General features: G+C 41.1%; 1 pseudogene; it reads right to left on the reverse strand.

Moving 5' to 3' along the window:
• Positions 1-15,262: 15,262 nt before the first annotated feature.
• LOC138848106 (high mobility group protein B2 pseudogene) lies at positions 15,263-16,361 on the reverse strand (annotated as a pseudogene).
• Positions 16,362-17,152: the final 791 nt, after the last annotated feature.

Genomic DNA, 17,152 nt, shown 5'->3' on the forward strand with positions numbered 1-17,152 from the left:
CATGGGCCCAAGCACTTGGGACATTTTCTACTGCTTTCTCAGGACATAGCCAGGAGCTAGATCAGAAGTGGAGCAGCAAGGACTCAAACCAGTGCCCATATGGGATGCCCATAATGTTTTCTTTAATTGGAGAAATGTTCCTTTGATAGAATGAGCGTATGACCCCACAATATTCTCTACTTACTCATAATAGGGTCTGAAATGTAAAAGTCATGATTAATTTCTTAGAAGAAAATTTACATACCCAGAAGCAAAGAGTGAAAATTAACCTTTTGTTTTTCTCATGAATGAATCAGAGTTTCAAAACTAATACTTAACTTGTATTTTAGAGGAGTTAATGACTTAACCATCTCTTCTATTAGAAATACTACGTTGTGGCCAGTGCTGTGGCACAGCAGGTTAAAGCACTGGTCTCAAGTGCCAGCATCCCATATGGGCTCCGGTTCTAGTCCCAGCTGCTCCTCTTCTGATCCAGCTCTCTGCTATGGCCTGGGAAAGCAATAGATGGCCCACATCTTTGGGCTGTTCTGAAGCTCTTAGCATAGTGAACATATATTAGATTCTCATTATTGAAATCTTTAGAAATGTCAGAAAGCATGTAACTTTCTTTAATGATCTGAAACAGAGATGAGATCCATAAGGGCAGAACTGCTCAGCAGCCACACTGCAGGAATATGTATCTTTCTGACGATATCTTCATCTGCTTCTTGCAGTTGCAGCTAGTCTATGAGCTCTTGGTCTGTTTTCTGCCCTTGGGAGGGCCTAGGGTGCTCTATATTGTCTGTAAGGATTCAAAATTTGTTGTATATTAGTGTCTAATCATAAAATTTCCAAAGTGACAAGCTGGATGTAATAAACTATTCCAGACTGCAAAAAAAAAAAAAAAACACAAAAAACAAGAAAATACAAACATGGTGTACTGTCTATAAAGTACAGCGGTAGATCTGTATTATAGAGATACACATCTCTACACAATTCTCTGTTTCTTTCCCTCTGAAAGTCTACATTCAGCTCTCGATGGTGTGATTACTTAGGAATAGATTTCATATACTTACTTTCATAATCAGTGAACTCGGAATTATTATTGTAGTATTGAGGATTGTACTGACTAAAATACTATGTTTATTCCATGTTAAATAACATCATCGTATCTTTGGATTCCATTTGTCCTGCTACTGATGTATTCACAGGAGAGGGGAGGTGGGAGGAAAACCCAAGATCCATCGGGGTGGAGGAGGAATGTCAGAGGCTGTGGTTCTATTGTACTGCAGCTTGGGTTCTGGAAGAACACATTAATGGACCCAGATGGTTTGAAGCTAACTGAAGGGCTATGTTCTGTACAATTGTCTGTGGTGCTGCATTTTCATTTATGTAAAATTTATTTCCTTCAAGTAATATATTAATTTGGATGAAAATGAAGATGTTAAGGAATTTTCAGAATGGGTCTGTTTAACCCTCATTGGCTTTGTTTTTAGGCACTTAACTCAGAAAAGAAAAGATAGAAAAATACGTTTTGGGTTCTCTTCATCTGTACCACGGCACTCTTTGGTTAAGATTTGTCATTTTGTCATATTTGATTCTCTAGACTCCCTGAAAAATCCCCTACTTCATTAGATGGAGTCCGTGTCTCACCATGGCAGTGAAATGTTCCAGCTTTGCATTTAGCTAGGCCGTGGACACATGCCATGGCACTTGCCAGCCAATTGTGTCAGGGGCATCATCTGAATCAGAATTACTTGCATGAAAACAAGGAGTTGCAGATTCTTCCAGTGAAAGTGGAGAGGAGCAAGAGCTGCAGAACATTGCCAGGGTTGAATGTGCCATGGGATGCCATGTGGTGGCTGGTGTCTGGGGTGCTGGTTCTGCAGAAGATAGGGCTTATGGGGGCTGGTGCTGTGGTATAGCAGGTGAGGCTGCCTCCTGCAGTGCCAGCATCCCATATGGTCACCGGTTGGAGTCCAGCCTGCTCCACTTCCAATCCAGGTGTGCTGTGGCCTGAGAAAGCAGTAGAAAATGGCCCATGTCCTTGGACCCCTGAACCCACATGGGAGACCTGGAAGAAGCTCCTAGCTCCTGGCTTTGGATCAGCTCTGCTCTGGCCATTGCATCCAATTGGGGAGTAAACCAGCAGATGGACGATTCTCTCTCTCTCTCTCTCTCTCTCTCTCTCTCTCTCTGCCTCTCCTCTCTCTGTAATTCTGACTTTCAAATAAATAAATCTTTTTTTAAAAAAAAAAGCTTATGCTTAAGGGTAGTGTTCATGGAAAATGTGTGGGACATTTTTCAGCAAGATTTTAGATGAATTTTCCAACCCCTGAACCTCCTAGAGATTGGAATAGACTTCTAATGCGTAACTTCCACTTATGCTTAATTAGGTTTTTGTTTTGAATTGTTTTTGATGAAACAGCAAGGAATTCTGAGTTATAGACTTCCTATTTCAGAGACAGAAGAACACTGATGCCTGCATTATAATTAAATAATGCCTATCACCCTTTCTTAAGCAACAAATGATCACAGATTCTCTCTTTGCTGCTAAGTAATGAGCATGGTGATTCTTCCCACCGTAACCACCTTCCCACCTTCACTCCCTCCCCTCTTCCTCCTTCCTCTCCTATTGACATGGAATGCCTTACATAGCTAGGCTGAACTTTTAATCCACTTGGCCCTAGGTGTTCATACACTTCAACTCTGTGTGATTATTCATATGCCCTTTTTATGACAAGGCTTATGTCAGAATGACAAATTATATATTCACCTAATACTGAGAGTCATCAAATTGATTTCTATTTTCTTCTCTCTTAGGCAGTTCTTGAGGGGCAGAAATATTTATTTTGTATATCATGTATTTATTCAACTAAAAGACTGACTGTCAAGATGCTGAGTTTTAGTGTCAAAGCAAATATGTTTCTAGACCCCATGAAGTTTACAGTCTGGCAAGAAAGAGCCATCTACCCAAAGAATATTGTTTAACATAGTAAATGCTGGGGTGAAGTCAGTGGATAAAGATTGAAGCATTCTTAATCTAGCACTAACTCTAATCCCATGATCTCTAATTGAGAGAAGTAATCAGAAACACAGAACTCCATGTTACCCAGTTATCTCTTTGAATTTCTGATTAAAAAATAAAACATATCAAACAACACACAAATACCTAGGAGTGCATAATATTTATATACTATCTTGATATTAAAAATAAGAACAAATAACCATGAAAAATAGCAACTTTGAATCTCCTTTGTTTTCTAGACAAGTTATAATCCTATGTGGTTCTTTACAGTACATTATTACCATAAATTACAGTACATCATTACAGTAAATTATTACAGTAAATAATTACAGTAAATTATTTTTGTAGGTACTCTTCATCTCTCTCACATTTTTCCATTTGATAAATCAGATTTTAAAAACTGAGACACAAGACAAAAGAAATATCTTTAAGCTAGTATTATATATTGATTGACATTCTAAAAAACAGTTATTTATTTATTTGAAAGTCACAGTTACACAGAGAGGAAGGGGAGAGAGAGAGAGAGAGAGAAGCATCTTCCATCTTTTGGTTCACTCACCAATTGGTCACAATGGCTGGAGCTGTACAGCTCCAATGCCAGCAGTCAGGAGCTTCTTCTGGGTCTCCCACACAGATGCAGCTGCCCAAGGACTTGGGCCATCTTCCACCGCTTTCCCTGGCCATAGCAGAGAGTTGGATCGAAAGCAGAGTAGCCGGGTTCAACCTCCACCCATATGGAATGTCAATGCTTTACATGCTATGCCACAGTGCTGGCCCCTTGATTGGCCTTTAACTTAGACTTTTTTATGATATTAAAAAACACCATGCTTTTCTAAGCTCTTTCCATTCAGTTTCTATTTTGTAAACTCCAGATAATACTGTCCCCAGAATTAATCTAAGGTATAAATGCTATGATATAAGGCATTTAAACCCTTAACCTGTCTCTTTGAATACGCAGCTATGTTAGCTCTGTGTCCATTCTTCTGTCTCTGTACTAGATGAATAAAAAGACAGTTTAAAATGATTTGAAAAGAACTATAAGGGGTCGGTGCTGTGCTGCTGCTGCCAATTGGGGAGTGAACCAGCAGATGGTAAACCTCTCTCTCTCTCTCTGTCTCTGCCTCTCCTTCTCTGTAACTCTGACTTCCAAATAAATCAATAAATCTTAAAAGAACTATAAACATCAATAAAACACAAATGAAAATTGTATTCTCAAAACTGGATATTAAACCATGCCTTCTACACCTCTGTTAAAAGCTACATTCTATCATAGTCATTTATGATTTCTAGGGCCAAAGTAGTAAATAAGATTTTTCTGGAAGAGACAGAGGTTATGAGGGAGCCAGGATTTGGGGTCAGTTAGCAGCAGTGAGTGTCACTCTTTCAGATTTGATTCAGGAAAGGAAGAAAGCAACTGATCCCTGAGATTTTGGTGGGGGGAAGGAAAGGAAGGAGGGACTGAATAAAAGCAAAGGCCCTCTGGTTGTGGGCACCCACCCCTGACTACAGCCTTTGGGAGGGCCAGCTGGTGTCTCTATGGATGATGTGGCCTGTACTCCATTTCCCAGAGTTCCCAGGAGCTCAGATGTATTATGCCTTCTGAATGCCTGTGCACATGTGCATGCTGCTGCCATTCCCTGGGGCCTGAGTTGGAACAGAGGGAGTTCATTCCCTGATCAGGGTCAGCCCTGGGGGCTGTGCTTCTCCTTCTCTGGCATTTACTGCATCTCCTGCTCTGCATGTGCGATCCCAGGGAGTTTCCAAGTGCTCACCCCGAGCCTGCCTCCTGCTGCATCTTCCCTCTTCATCATTCACCTGTGGGTCCCACTTACCAGGGAGTCTCTTCCCGCCACTCCCCGAATCGCTCCCCGTGTGTCCAGAAGAAAGGGTACCTCCTCCAGGGACTTTCTGCTGCAGGTTTGGCATGCAGGAAGGGGCAGGACATGTGTGGGAGAAGGGTGGGTGCCAGGGAGCCATAGATCATGGCAGCTTCCCCCGAGGTCAGGACTGGGACCCGGGCTGTTCTGTCTCCCACCTCCACTTCCCAGGCTCCCAGTGCCTGGAATCTCTCCTGCAGGACCTCACCCAAACTGTCCCTAATGCGCTTTATTTAGTGGTTACAGGAGAGAGGGGGCAGCATTCTGGGAACATGCACACGCAGGGAAGGAAGGCAGAAAGACTCCAGCTCTCCACAGTTAAATAAGCTGGGTTCCCACTGTGGGTGGTCTCAGAATGCAGTCTGGCCAGGCCTCTTGATGTTTACTGGACTGGTTCCTGCAGGGTGGGTCTGGGTGGCCTTCAGCAGGGAGCCTGGGGCAGCAGAGGGGTGGGCAGGAGGATCTGACTAGGTTCTGCCCCACTGCTCTCATCCTGCACCTCATCTTCCTGGTGGGGAGCAGTGTGAAGTGTGCATTGATCCCTCTCAAGTATTAATTATCAGACTTTTCCAATGTGGAATTTGAAGCTGTTCCAGAAACCTGGGGTGGGAAAACTCCCTTCTTTCAAACAGGCACAGAGACAGTGGAGGATCCAAGGAGTTTCTATTAATGGCCCTAGGCTCAGCTGGAATGATTTCCTGAGAATTGTGCATCAAATTCAAGTTTCTTAGCTGTTACAGCATTGGTGGGTTTAAATGGCAGCCTTCATGACTTAGGTCCACATTTCCAATGGTCAGTGGGTCCAGTATGTTTGTAAAAGAGATGCCGGGGACAGATTTATTAGGATAGATTTATGACTGGAGTTTACAGAAGCAGAACTTAGGACATCTTCCCTCCCTAGATAAGATTTCAGTGGGCAGCTGTTTCACTCGTTAATTGTGAGCATCCACTTTTAAAGGTTTGTGTTGGATGTGGTCCACTTCTCTTTCTTTGATGATTTATTTGGCTGCTTTTCATTTTCTGTCTTCAGCTATTTCTTCTCCTGTTAGCAAGGCTGTCAACTGTTTTGACCTGACGCTGATCCCTTTGCAAAGTGAGAAGGGAACTAAAATTAATGCAAGTCTACTGTGTTGTCAATAACTGGAGCTACTTTTTTAAAGATTTATTTATTCATTTGAAAGAGTTACACAGAGAGAGGAGAGAGAGAGAAAGAGAGAGAGGCGTCTTCTGTCCGATGGTTCACTCCCCAATTGGCAGCAACAGCTGGAGCTGTGCCAGTCTGAAGCCAGGAGCTTCTTCTGGGATGAAGCTGTTTTTTAAAATAATTATTTATTTATTTGAAAGGCAGAGTTACAGAGTGGTAGAAACAGAAATCAATGGTTGGAGCTGTTTGGATCCAAAACCAGAAGCCAGGAGCTTTGTCCAGGTCTCATAGGTGGGTGCAGAAGATGAGGGATTTGGGCCATCTTCTACTGTTTTCCCAGGCCACAGCAGAGAGCTGGATGGGAAGTGCAGCAGCCAGGATCCCAACCGGCACCCATATAGGATGCTGACACTGCAGGCAGTAGCTTTACCCACTATGCAACAGTGTTGCCCACTAACTGGAGCCCTTTTAATCTGAGTTTGCATAAAGTGGAGAATTACAACATCATAAATACAGATAAGTAACATCTTTTTCTCTGCCCAGTACTTTACAGTTACCCAGTGATCCACTGAGAATCTTACATTCCACACTGTGTAATTAAGAAGGTCAGTTAATTGTCTTATTTTGGGTTCTGTGGTTAAACCCATGACATTTTTAAAATGGGAGGATATTAGTTCTACAATTTCATAAAGACTGCTCTGTGGAAGCATCAATAGAAGTTATAACTGTGAGAGTGGTAAGAAAGAAGAGGGGAAGAAATAAGTGCCCCTTACTCCACTCAGAGATGTCCACAAATGGAGTAGAAGATGTGCCCTTGAAAACTATGGCTGACTTTCTGGGACAAACTGTGTTTGAGTGCTTCACATGTTCTTATAGAAAGGTGTTGCCACCAGGTTATTAGTATATTTATTTAGTTAGTTTTTAAAGATTTCTTTATTTATTTGAAAATCAGAGCTACACAGAGAGAGAAGGAGAGACAGAGAGAGAGAGAGAGAGAGAGAGAGAGAGAGAGAGAGATGTCTTCCATCAGGTTCATTTCCCCAGATAATACTACATCATTGTGAACTTTGCTCAGTTCCTGACCTATACCTTTCCTTTAACCTAGTACTTTGCCATGTAGTAGCCCATGAAAACTGCAGACTGCATAAATGAATGAATATTTGGAGGGTTGTGATTTCTTAGAGGAACATCATGAGACAGAAGGAATAAAACAAAACAAAAGTATCCTCCGTATATAGAAGATATACTGTTTTTGCAAGCTATAGAGAAGAGGAAGAAGAAGGAAAGTAGTGAGACTGGAAAGGTTGTGGCAAAGGTAATAGGCACTAGTCAAGAATTCAACAAGCCCATTAGGAAAGTATTTTTTTTTATTTTTTTATTTTCTTTTTTTTATCTTTTATTTAATGAATATAAATTTCCAAAGTACGACTCATGGGTTACAATGGCTTTCCCCCCCATACCGTCCCTCCCACCCACAACCCTCCCCTTTCCCACTCCCTCTCCCCTTCCATTCACATCAAGATTCATTTTTGATTATCTTAATATACAGAAGATCAGCTTAGTATACCTTAAGTAAGGATTTCAACAGTTTGTTTCCACAGAGAAACATAAAGTGAAAAATAATAGATGATTTTTTTTAAATGATGATGAAATCAGATCAGACCTATTGTCATGTTTAATCCCAGTGAGAGTCAAGTTGGGAATTGATAATTTCTTTCTTTTTTTTTTTTACAGAAGATCAGTTTAGTGTACATTAAGTAAAGATTTCAATCGTTTGCACCCCCATAGAAACACAAAGTGAAATATACTGTTTGAGTAGTCGTTATAGCATTAAGCCTCAGTGTACAGCACATTAAGGACAGAGATCCTACATGAGGAGTAAGTGCACAGTGACTCCTGTTGTTGACTTTACAAATTGACACTCCTGTTTATGGCATCAGTAATCTCCCTTTGCACCAGTCATGAGTTTCCAAGGTTATGGAAGCCCCTTGAGTTCTCCGACTCTTATCTTGTTTAGACAAGGTCATAGTCAAAGTGGAGGTTCTCTCCTCCCTTCAGAGAAAGGCACCTCCCTCTTTGAAGACCTGTTCTTTCCACTGGGATCTCACTCACAGAGATCTTTTTGCCAGAGTGTCTTGGCTTTCCATGCCTGAAATACTCTCATGGGCTTTTCAGCCAGATGCGAGTGCCTTTAGGGCTGATTCTGAGGCCAGAGTGCTATTTAGGACATCGCCATTCTATGAGTCTGCTGAGTATCTCACTTCCCATGTTAGATCACTCTCCCCTTTATTTATTCTATCGGTTAGTGTTAGCAGATACTAGACTTGTTTATGTGCTCCCTTTGACTCTTAGTCCTTTCATTATGATCAATAGTGAACTGAAATTGATCACTTGGAATAGTGAGATGGCATTGGCACATGCCACCTTGATGGGATTGAATTGGAATCCCCTGGTATGTTTCCAACTCTACCAATTGGGGCAAGTCAGCCCGAGCATGCCCCAAATTATACATCTCTTCCCTCTCTTATTCCCACTCTTATGTTTAACAGGGATCACATTTCAGTTAATTTTCAACACTTAAGAATAACTGTGTGATAATTACAGAATTAAACCAGTCATATTAAGTAGAACAGACAAAAAAAATACTATGAGGGATAATGTATTAAGTTGTCCATTAGCAGTCAGGGCTATGCTGATCAAGTCACCATTTCTCATAGTGTCCATTTCACTTCAGGAGGTTTCCTTTTTGGTGTTCAGTCAGTTGTCACTGATCAGGGAGAACATATGGTATTTGTCCCTTTGGGACTGGCTTACTTCACTCAGCATGATGTGTTCCAGATTCCTCCATTTTGTTGCAAATGACTGGATTTCGTTGTTTCTTACTGCGGTATAGTATTCTAAAGAATACATATCCCATAATTTCTTTATCCAGTCTACCATTGATGGGCATTTAGGTTGGTTCCAGGTCTTGGCTATTGTGAATTGTGCTGCAATAAACATTAGGGTGCAGACCGCTTTTTTGTTTATCAATTTAAACTCCTTTGGGTAAATTCCAAGGAGTGGGATGGCTGGGTCGAACGGTTTCTGAGGAATCTCCAGACTGATTTCCATTGTGGCTTGACCAGTTTGCATTCCCACCAACAGTGGGTTAGTGTCCCTTTTTCCCCACATCCTCGCCAGCATCTGCTGTTGGTAGATTTCTGTATGTGAGCCATTCTAACCGGGGTGAGGTGAAACCTCATTGTGCTTTTGATTTGCATTTCCCTGATTGCTAGTGACCTTGAACATTTTTTCATGTGCCTGTTGGCCATTTGGATTTCCTCTTTTGAAAAATGTCTATTGAGGTTCTTGGCCCATCTCTTAAGTGGGTTGTTGGTTTTGTTTTTGTGGAGTTTCTTGATCTCTTTGTAGATTCTGGTTATTAACCCTTTATCTGTTGCATAGTTTGCAAATATTTTTTCCCATTCTGTCGGTTGTCTCTTCACTCTCCTGACTGTTTCTTTTGCAGTACAGAAACTTCTCAATTTGATGCAATCCCAATAGTTGATTTTGGCTTTGACTGTCTGTGCCTCCCGGGTCTTTTCCAGAAATTCTTTGCCTGTGCCAATATCTTGAAGGGTTTCTCCAATGTTCTCTAATAACTTAATGGTGTCAGGACGTAGATTTAGGTCTTTAATCCACGTTGAGTGGATTTTTGTGTAAGGTGTAAGGTAGGGGTCTTGCTTCATGCTTCTGCACGTGGAAATCCAGTTTTCCCAGCACCATTTATTGAATAGACTGTCCTTGCTCCAGGAATTAGTTTTAGATCCTTGATCAAATATAAGTTGGCTGTAGGTGTTTGGATTGATTTCTGGTGTTTCAATTCTGTTCCATTGGTCTATCCATCTGTTTCTGTACCAGTACCATGCTGTTTTGATTACAACTGCCCTGTAGTATGTCCTGAAGTCTGGTATTGTGATGCCTCCGGCTTTGTTTTTGTTGTACAAGATTGCTTTAGCTATTCGAGGTCTCTTGTGCCTCCATATGAATTTCAGCATCATTTTTTCTAGATCTGCGAAGAATGTCTTTGGTATCTTGATTGGGATTGCATTGAATGTATCAATTGCTTTTGGGAGAATGGACATTTTGATGATGTTGATTCTTCCAATCCATGAGCATGGAAGATTTTTCCATTTTTTGGTATCCTCTTCTATTTCTTTCTTTAAGGTTTTGTAATTTTCATCGTAGAGATCTTTAACGTCCTTGGTTAAGTTTATTCCAAGGTATTTGATTGTTTTTGTAGCTATTGTGAATGGGATTGATCTTAGCAGTCCTTTCTCAGTCATGGCATTACTTGTGTATACAAAGGCTGTTGATTTTTGTGCATTGATTTTATATCCTGCCACTTTGCCAAACTCCTCTATGAGTTCCAATAGTCTCTTAGTAGAGTTCTTTGGATCCTTTAAGTACAGAATCATGTCGTCTGCAAAGAGGGATAGTTTGACTTCTTCCTTCTTGATTTGTATTCCTTTGATTTCTTTTTCTTGTCTGATGGCTCTGGCTAAAACTTCCAGAACTATGTTAAATAGCAGTGGTGAGAGTGGGCATCCCTGCCTGGTGCCAGATTTCAGTGGAAATGCTTCCAACTTTTCCCCATTCAATAGGATGCTGGCTGTGGGTTTTTTTATAAATTGCTTTGATTATATTGAGGAATGTTCCTTCTATACCCAATTTGCTTAGAGTTTTCATCATGAAAGGGTGTTGAATTTTATCAAATGCTTTCTCTGCATCAATTGAGATAACCATATGGTTTTTCTTCTGCAGTCTGTTAATGTGGTGAATCACATTGATTGATTTGCGAATGTTGAACCATCCCTGCATACCAGGGATGAATCCCACTTGGTCTGGGTGGATGATTTTCCTGATGTGTTGTTGTATTCTATTGGCCAGAATTTTATTGAGGATTTTTGCATCTATGTTCATCAGGGATATTGGTCTGTAATTCTCTTTCAGTGCTGCATCTTTCTCTGGCTTAGGGATTAAGGTGATGCTGGCTTCATAGAAAGAATTTGGGAGGATTCCCTCTTCTTCGATTGTTCTGAATAGTTTGAGAAGAAATGGGATTAGTTCTTCTTTAAATGTCTGGTAGAATTCAGCAGTGAATCCATCTGGTCCTGGGCTTTTCTTTGTTGGGAGGGCCTTTATTACTGTTTCAATTTCTGTTTCAGTTATGGGTCTATTTAGGTTTTCGATGTCTTCATGGTTCAATTTTGGTAGATTGCATGTGTCCAGGAATCTATCCATTTCTGATAGGTTTTCCTGTTTGCTGGCATACAGGTCCTTGTAGTAATTTCTGATGATTCTTTTTTATTTCTGTGGTGTCTGTTGTTACGTTTCCTTTTTCATCTCTGATTTTATTGATTTGGGTCTTTTCTCTTCTTTTTTTTAGTTAGTTGGGCCAATGGGGTGTCAATTTTGTTTATTTTTTCAAAAAACCAGCTTCTCGCTTGGCTGATTTTTTGTAATGTTTTTTTGGATTCAATCCTGTTAATTTCTTCTCTGGTTTTAATTATTTCTCTTCTCCTTCTAGATTTGGGTTTGGTTTGCTGCAGTTTTTCTAGGTCCTTGAGGTGCGCTGAAAGCTCATTTATTTGGTACCTTTCCAATTTCTTGGTGTAGGCACCTATTGCTATAAATTTGCCTCTCAATACTGCTTTTGCTGTATCCCATAAGTTTTGATATGTTGTGTTGTTGTCTTCATTTACTTCCAGAAAGTTTTTGATTTCTCTTTTGATTTCTTGAATGACCCAGTGTTCATTCAGGAGCATGTTGTTCAGTCTCCATGTGTTTGCATACTTTCTGGGGTTTCCTGAGTTGCTAATTTCCAGCTTCATCCCACTGTGGTCTGAGAAGCTGCATGGTATGATTCTAATTCTTTTAAATTTGCTGAGACTTGCTTTATGGCCTAGTATGTGATCAATCTTAGAGAAGGTTCCATGCGCTGCTGAGAAGAATGTGAAGTCTGTAGATGTAGGGTTGAAAGTTCTGTAGATATCTGTTAGATCCATTTGGACAATAGTGTCAATTAAATCTGCTGTTTCCTTGTTGATCTTCTGTCCAGATGATCTGTCTATTTCTGAGAGTGGAGTATTGAAGTCCCCCAGTACTATTGTATTGGAATCTAAATCTCCCTTTAAGTCCCTTAACATATCTTTTAAATAGACCGGTGCCCTGTAATTAGGTGCATATACATTTATAATAGTTACATCTTCCTGTTGAATTGAACCCTTAATCATTATATAGTGTCCCTCTTTGTCTCTCTTAACAGTTTTTGTATTAAAGTTTATTTTGTCTGATATTAATATGGCTACACCTGCTTTTTTTTTGGTTTCTGTTGGCATGGAATATCTTTTTCCAACCTTTCACTTTCAGTCTGCATGCCTCTTTGTTAGAGAGATGTGTTTCTTGTAGGCAACAAATAGTTGGGTTGTGTTCTGTGAGCCAGTCAGCCAAACGGTGTCTTTTAACTGAAGAATTCAGACCGTTAATGTTCAATGTGACAATTGATACGTAATGACTTTGCCCTGCCATTTTCCCGGAAATATTTTCTAGTATATGCTTTGAGCTTCCCATGCTCTTTTACTGGTAGGTGTTCTTCCTTTCCCTTCTTTCATATTGATGGCCGTGTTTCTGTGTTTCTGAGTGTAGCACATCTTTAAGTATCTTTTGCAGGGCCGGACGAGTGGCCACAAAGTCTTTCAATTTCTGTTTGCTATGAAAGGTCTTTATTTCACCTTCATTCACAAATGAGAGCTTGGTAGGATATAATATTCTGGGCTGGCAATTTTTCTCTCTTAGCACCTATGCTATGTCTCGCCATTCCCTCCTAGCTTGTAGGGTTTCTGATGAGAAGTCAGCTGTGAGTCTGATTGGAGATCCTCTGAGAGTAATCTGACGTTTCTCTCTTGCACATTTTAGGATCTTTTCTTTATGTTTCACTGTGGTAAGTTTAATTACCACGTGTCGTGGTGAGGATCTCTTTTGGTCATGTTTATTGGGGGTTCTATGAGCTTCCTGTACTAGGATATCTCTGTCCTTCTCCAAACCTGGAAAGTTCTCTGCTAGTATCTCACTAAAAAGGCCTTCCAATCCTTTCTCTCTCTCCATGCCTTCAGGAACTCCTAGAACTCGAATGTTGTTTTTTTTAATAGTATCCTGTAGATTCCCAACAATATTTTTTAGGTTTCTAATTTCCTCTTCTTTTCTTTGGTTTGACTGTATGTTTTCCTGTGCTCTATCTTCTAAGTCCGATATTCTCTTTTCTGCTTCACCCATTCTGTTTTTAAGGCTTTCTAATGTGTTTGTCATTTGATCTATTGAGCTCTTCATTTCATTTTGATTTCTCTTGACTATTACACTTTCCTGTTCTACTAGTTTCTGAGTTTCATTTTGACTCTTCCTTAAAATTTCATTTTCACGAGAGAGATTTTCAATCTTGTCCATTAAGGATTTCTGTAGTTCAAGGATTTGCTTTTGAAAACTTCTAAATGTTCTTATCATAAATTTTTTGAAATCCGTATCTTGCATTTCTTCTATCTCATCATCTTCATACTCTTGGCTTGGGGTGTTTTGCTTATTTGGAGGCATCATAGTGTCATCGTTGATCTTGCTCCCTCTATTTCTGTGTTTGTTACTCGGCATAGTTAATTCTTCTTGCGTCACTGTGCGTTTTTTTTCTTTTTTTTTTTTTTATACTGTGTCCGTGCTAAGTGGACTGCCTGCTGTTGGAGGAGCCTTGGAGGCTTGAGATGGGTGCGGCCTGAGAGCGCTGCCTGGTTCTTCCTGGTTAAGGGTGTGCAAAGGTGACACCCTCAGGTTATGCGTGGTAAATCTCTCTCTTTTTATTTATTTATTTATTTTATTTATTCAGGGGGTAAGTAACACCGCAGGGCAGGGCTGTGCAGAATTGATGGTATTTAGCTTCCAGTCTTTGGCTCCTCTGGACTCCCACTGGGTTGGCTAGGCTACTGAATTGTAGTGACTCAGTTCCTTAACTCTCCCCCATTGATATGTAAATCCAAAGAGGAGGCCTGCTCTTTGTCTCTTGGGAATTCTTCAAGCCTTGCAGCCTTGTAACCTTTGCAAGGTTAGGGGGAAGAGAAACCCCAAAGCTTTTTTTTTTCCTTCTTTCCGGTAGTGAGTTTGCTGCACTTTCCGGCCCCCCTCTAGATTCTGACCCCCGTTTCCCCACCAATGTCTCGGGTTATTGAGCTCACCTCCCCTTCCAGCGCCGATGTGTGGACTCGGAGCCCTGAGCGTCCCAAGTCTCCCCGCTGTTGTCTGTGTGGCATGCACTCCCCTTGGAGCACTGTCGCGCAGACCCTGGGGCTTCTGCGTCTGGGTCCCGCGACTTGGCTTCCGCGCGGTGGGTGACCTTGTTCTCCCAGTAGGTCCTCCGATTCACGCCTGCTCCATCCAGAAGGGTTTCCCCTGTATCTTTGTGGGGAATCAAGGCAGGACTGCCTGTTGCTCAGCCACCTACACCCACACCTGAGCAGTTTCTGGACCACTTCCCGCTTGCGAGGTCTCAGGCTTCCTCTTCTCCCATTAGGAAAGTATTAAGGATTCTTTACTTCCATGTAGACTCTGCCCTCTAATGGTGAACAGGGTCCTCTAAACCCACTTGTTGCACAAATGAAAACCCAAGCATTGTCTTCTCCCACAGATGGAGTCTGCTATTGGTTTTGATTTACATTTCCCTAATGGCTAGTGATATTGGGCATGTTCATCTATGTCTTGACCATTGAGATTTCTTCTTCTGAGAAACATCTATTCTGATCATTGCCCATTTCTTACGTGTACATTTTGCTTCTTGTTTGGAGTTTTTCCAGTTCTATATATGTATGTTCTGGCTATCAATCTTTTGTCATAGTCAGAGTTTTCAATGTTTCCTGCCATTCCGTCCATTGTATCTTCACTCTGTTGATTACTTTGTTGTGAAGATGTATCTTAATTTGATATGCTCAAATTTGTATATTTTATTTTTGTTACTTGTGCTTTTGGAATCTTATGCAAACTGTTGTCTCTGCTAATGTTTTACAGTTTCTCATATGTTTACTTAGGTTTTGGGTTTTTTTTTTAACATACATAATTTTATTACAAAATTTTTTTTAAAAAAACAACACAGAATGCAACATCCTAACAAAAAATCCAAATTTACAAATGATACTAATTCCTACAACTTTGCTGCGCTACCATACACAAGTCAAGAAATTAAAGAAACCATTAAATATTTAGGAACATTCAACATCAGAAGCTTTAAAATCTAACTGTATGTAGTAGCCCCTCAAAAAGCTACAACCTGCATTTTTTAAAAAAAGTATTTTCTCTACAAAGAATCTTATCAGCTATACAAAAATCTGTACAGTTTTTTTATACTGAAGCTAATATTGAGCTGCACTTGAATTCACATTCTTAGCAAAACAACTGCCTGAGCACACACGCACACTCCACACTCATCATTACAGGATAGCCATTTATTCTTCATCTTCATCCTCTTCCTCATCATCTTCATCTTCTTCTTCTTCCTCTTCTTCCTCCACATCTTCAGGTTCATTCTTCTTGTTTGAGCCTGTGGGCCTACCAGGGCCCTTCTTTCCCGCTTCACTTTTGCCCTTGGCACGGTATGCAGCAATATCCTTTTCATATTTCTCCTTTAGCTTAGCTGCTTTCTGTTCATATGGTTGTTTATCTTTGGCTGAGTGTTCAGACCGCATCTCACCCAATTTTTTTGCAGTGTCCCCAATGGACAGGCCAGGGTGTTCACTTTTGATCTTTGGGCGATGTTCAGAGCAAAAGAGAAAGAAGGCAGATGGTGGTCTTTTAGGAGCACTGGGATCCTTTTTCTTTCCCTTCTTATCACCCTTGGGAGGAACGTAATTTTTCATCTCCCTGTCATAACGAGCTTTTTCACTTTTTGCCATATCTTCAAACTTGGACTTTTCCTTTGCAGACATGGTCTTCCATCTCTCCGAGCATTTCTTAGAGAATTCTGCGAAATTGACCGAAGAGTCAGGGTGTTTCTTCTTGTGCTCTTCCCGGCACGTCTGCACAAAGAAGGCATAGGAGGACATTTTGCCCCTTGGCTTGTTGGGGTCTCCTTTACCCATGACGACGGAACGGCGGCCACCTGGTGTGAGTTGTTCCTCAGACTCCCGCAGAGCGGCCAGATCCGACGGCATTGCTTCCTTCCCTCAGCTCCGGCATGAACTCAGGATGTGAGGGCGATCTGGCTGCGACATCTGTCACCCCATTGATTGCCAGGGTTGATTCGGCTGATCTGGCTGGCTAGGCGGGTGTCCCCTTCCTCCCTCACCACTCCATGTGCGTCCCTCCTGAAGCTGCGTGCTGGGTCGAAGAGGACGACCTTCCCCGCTAGAGGAGGACCGGTCTTCGGTCAAGGGTATATGAGTAGCTGCGCTCCCCTGCTAGAACCTCAAAACAAGCTCTCAAGGTTTTGGTTTTATATTTAGACTTTTAATTAACCTTGAGTTGCTTTTACATAGTGTATGAGGTGTTGGGGTATCTTTTCAGGCTTCTACATATGGATAATCACTTTCCTTTAAACCATTTGCTAAGGGGATTCTTCTTTCTCCTGTTTGTTTTCTTTCCTTTATTAAATAGGGGTTGGCTGTAGAAAAGTCAGTTTATTTCAGCTGCCTATTTTTTCCATTGAACTATGTGTCTGTTTTTCCAACAGTGCTAACACTGCTTCTATTTTTTTTAAGATTTCTTTATTTGAAAGGCCAGATGCTTCTTCCAAGTCTCTCATGTGGGTGCCAGCACCCAAGAACATGGTCCATCTTCCACCAATTTCCCAGGTGCATTAGTAGGGAGCTGGATTGGAAGTGGAGAACCTGGTCTTCGAGCAACAACATATGGGATACATGCACAGCAGGACAAGGCATTAACCTACTACACCACAGCATCAAACCCTTCCTTATTTACTTCTGCTGTGATCTTTCATTATTCACTTTTCTACTGCCCCACAACTTGACTCATTCCTGTTTTTTTTTTTTTTTTTTCTGGGTCCTGGAGGATGGTAGTAGGTTGCTTCTGGGATATCTTTTTTATGTTAGTAGGTAC

This window comes from Oryctolagus cuniculus, unplaced genomic scaffold (assembly GCF_964237555.1).
Source record: "Oryctolagus cuniculus unplaced genomic scaffold, mOryCun1.1 SCAFFOLD_158, whole genome shotgun sequence".
Taxonomy (NCBI): domain Eukaryota; kingdom Metazoa; phylum Chordata; class Mammalia; order Lagomorpha; family Leporidae; genus Oryctolagus; species Oryctolagus cuniculus.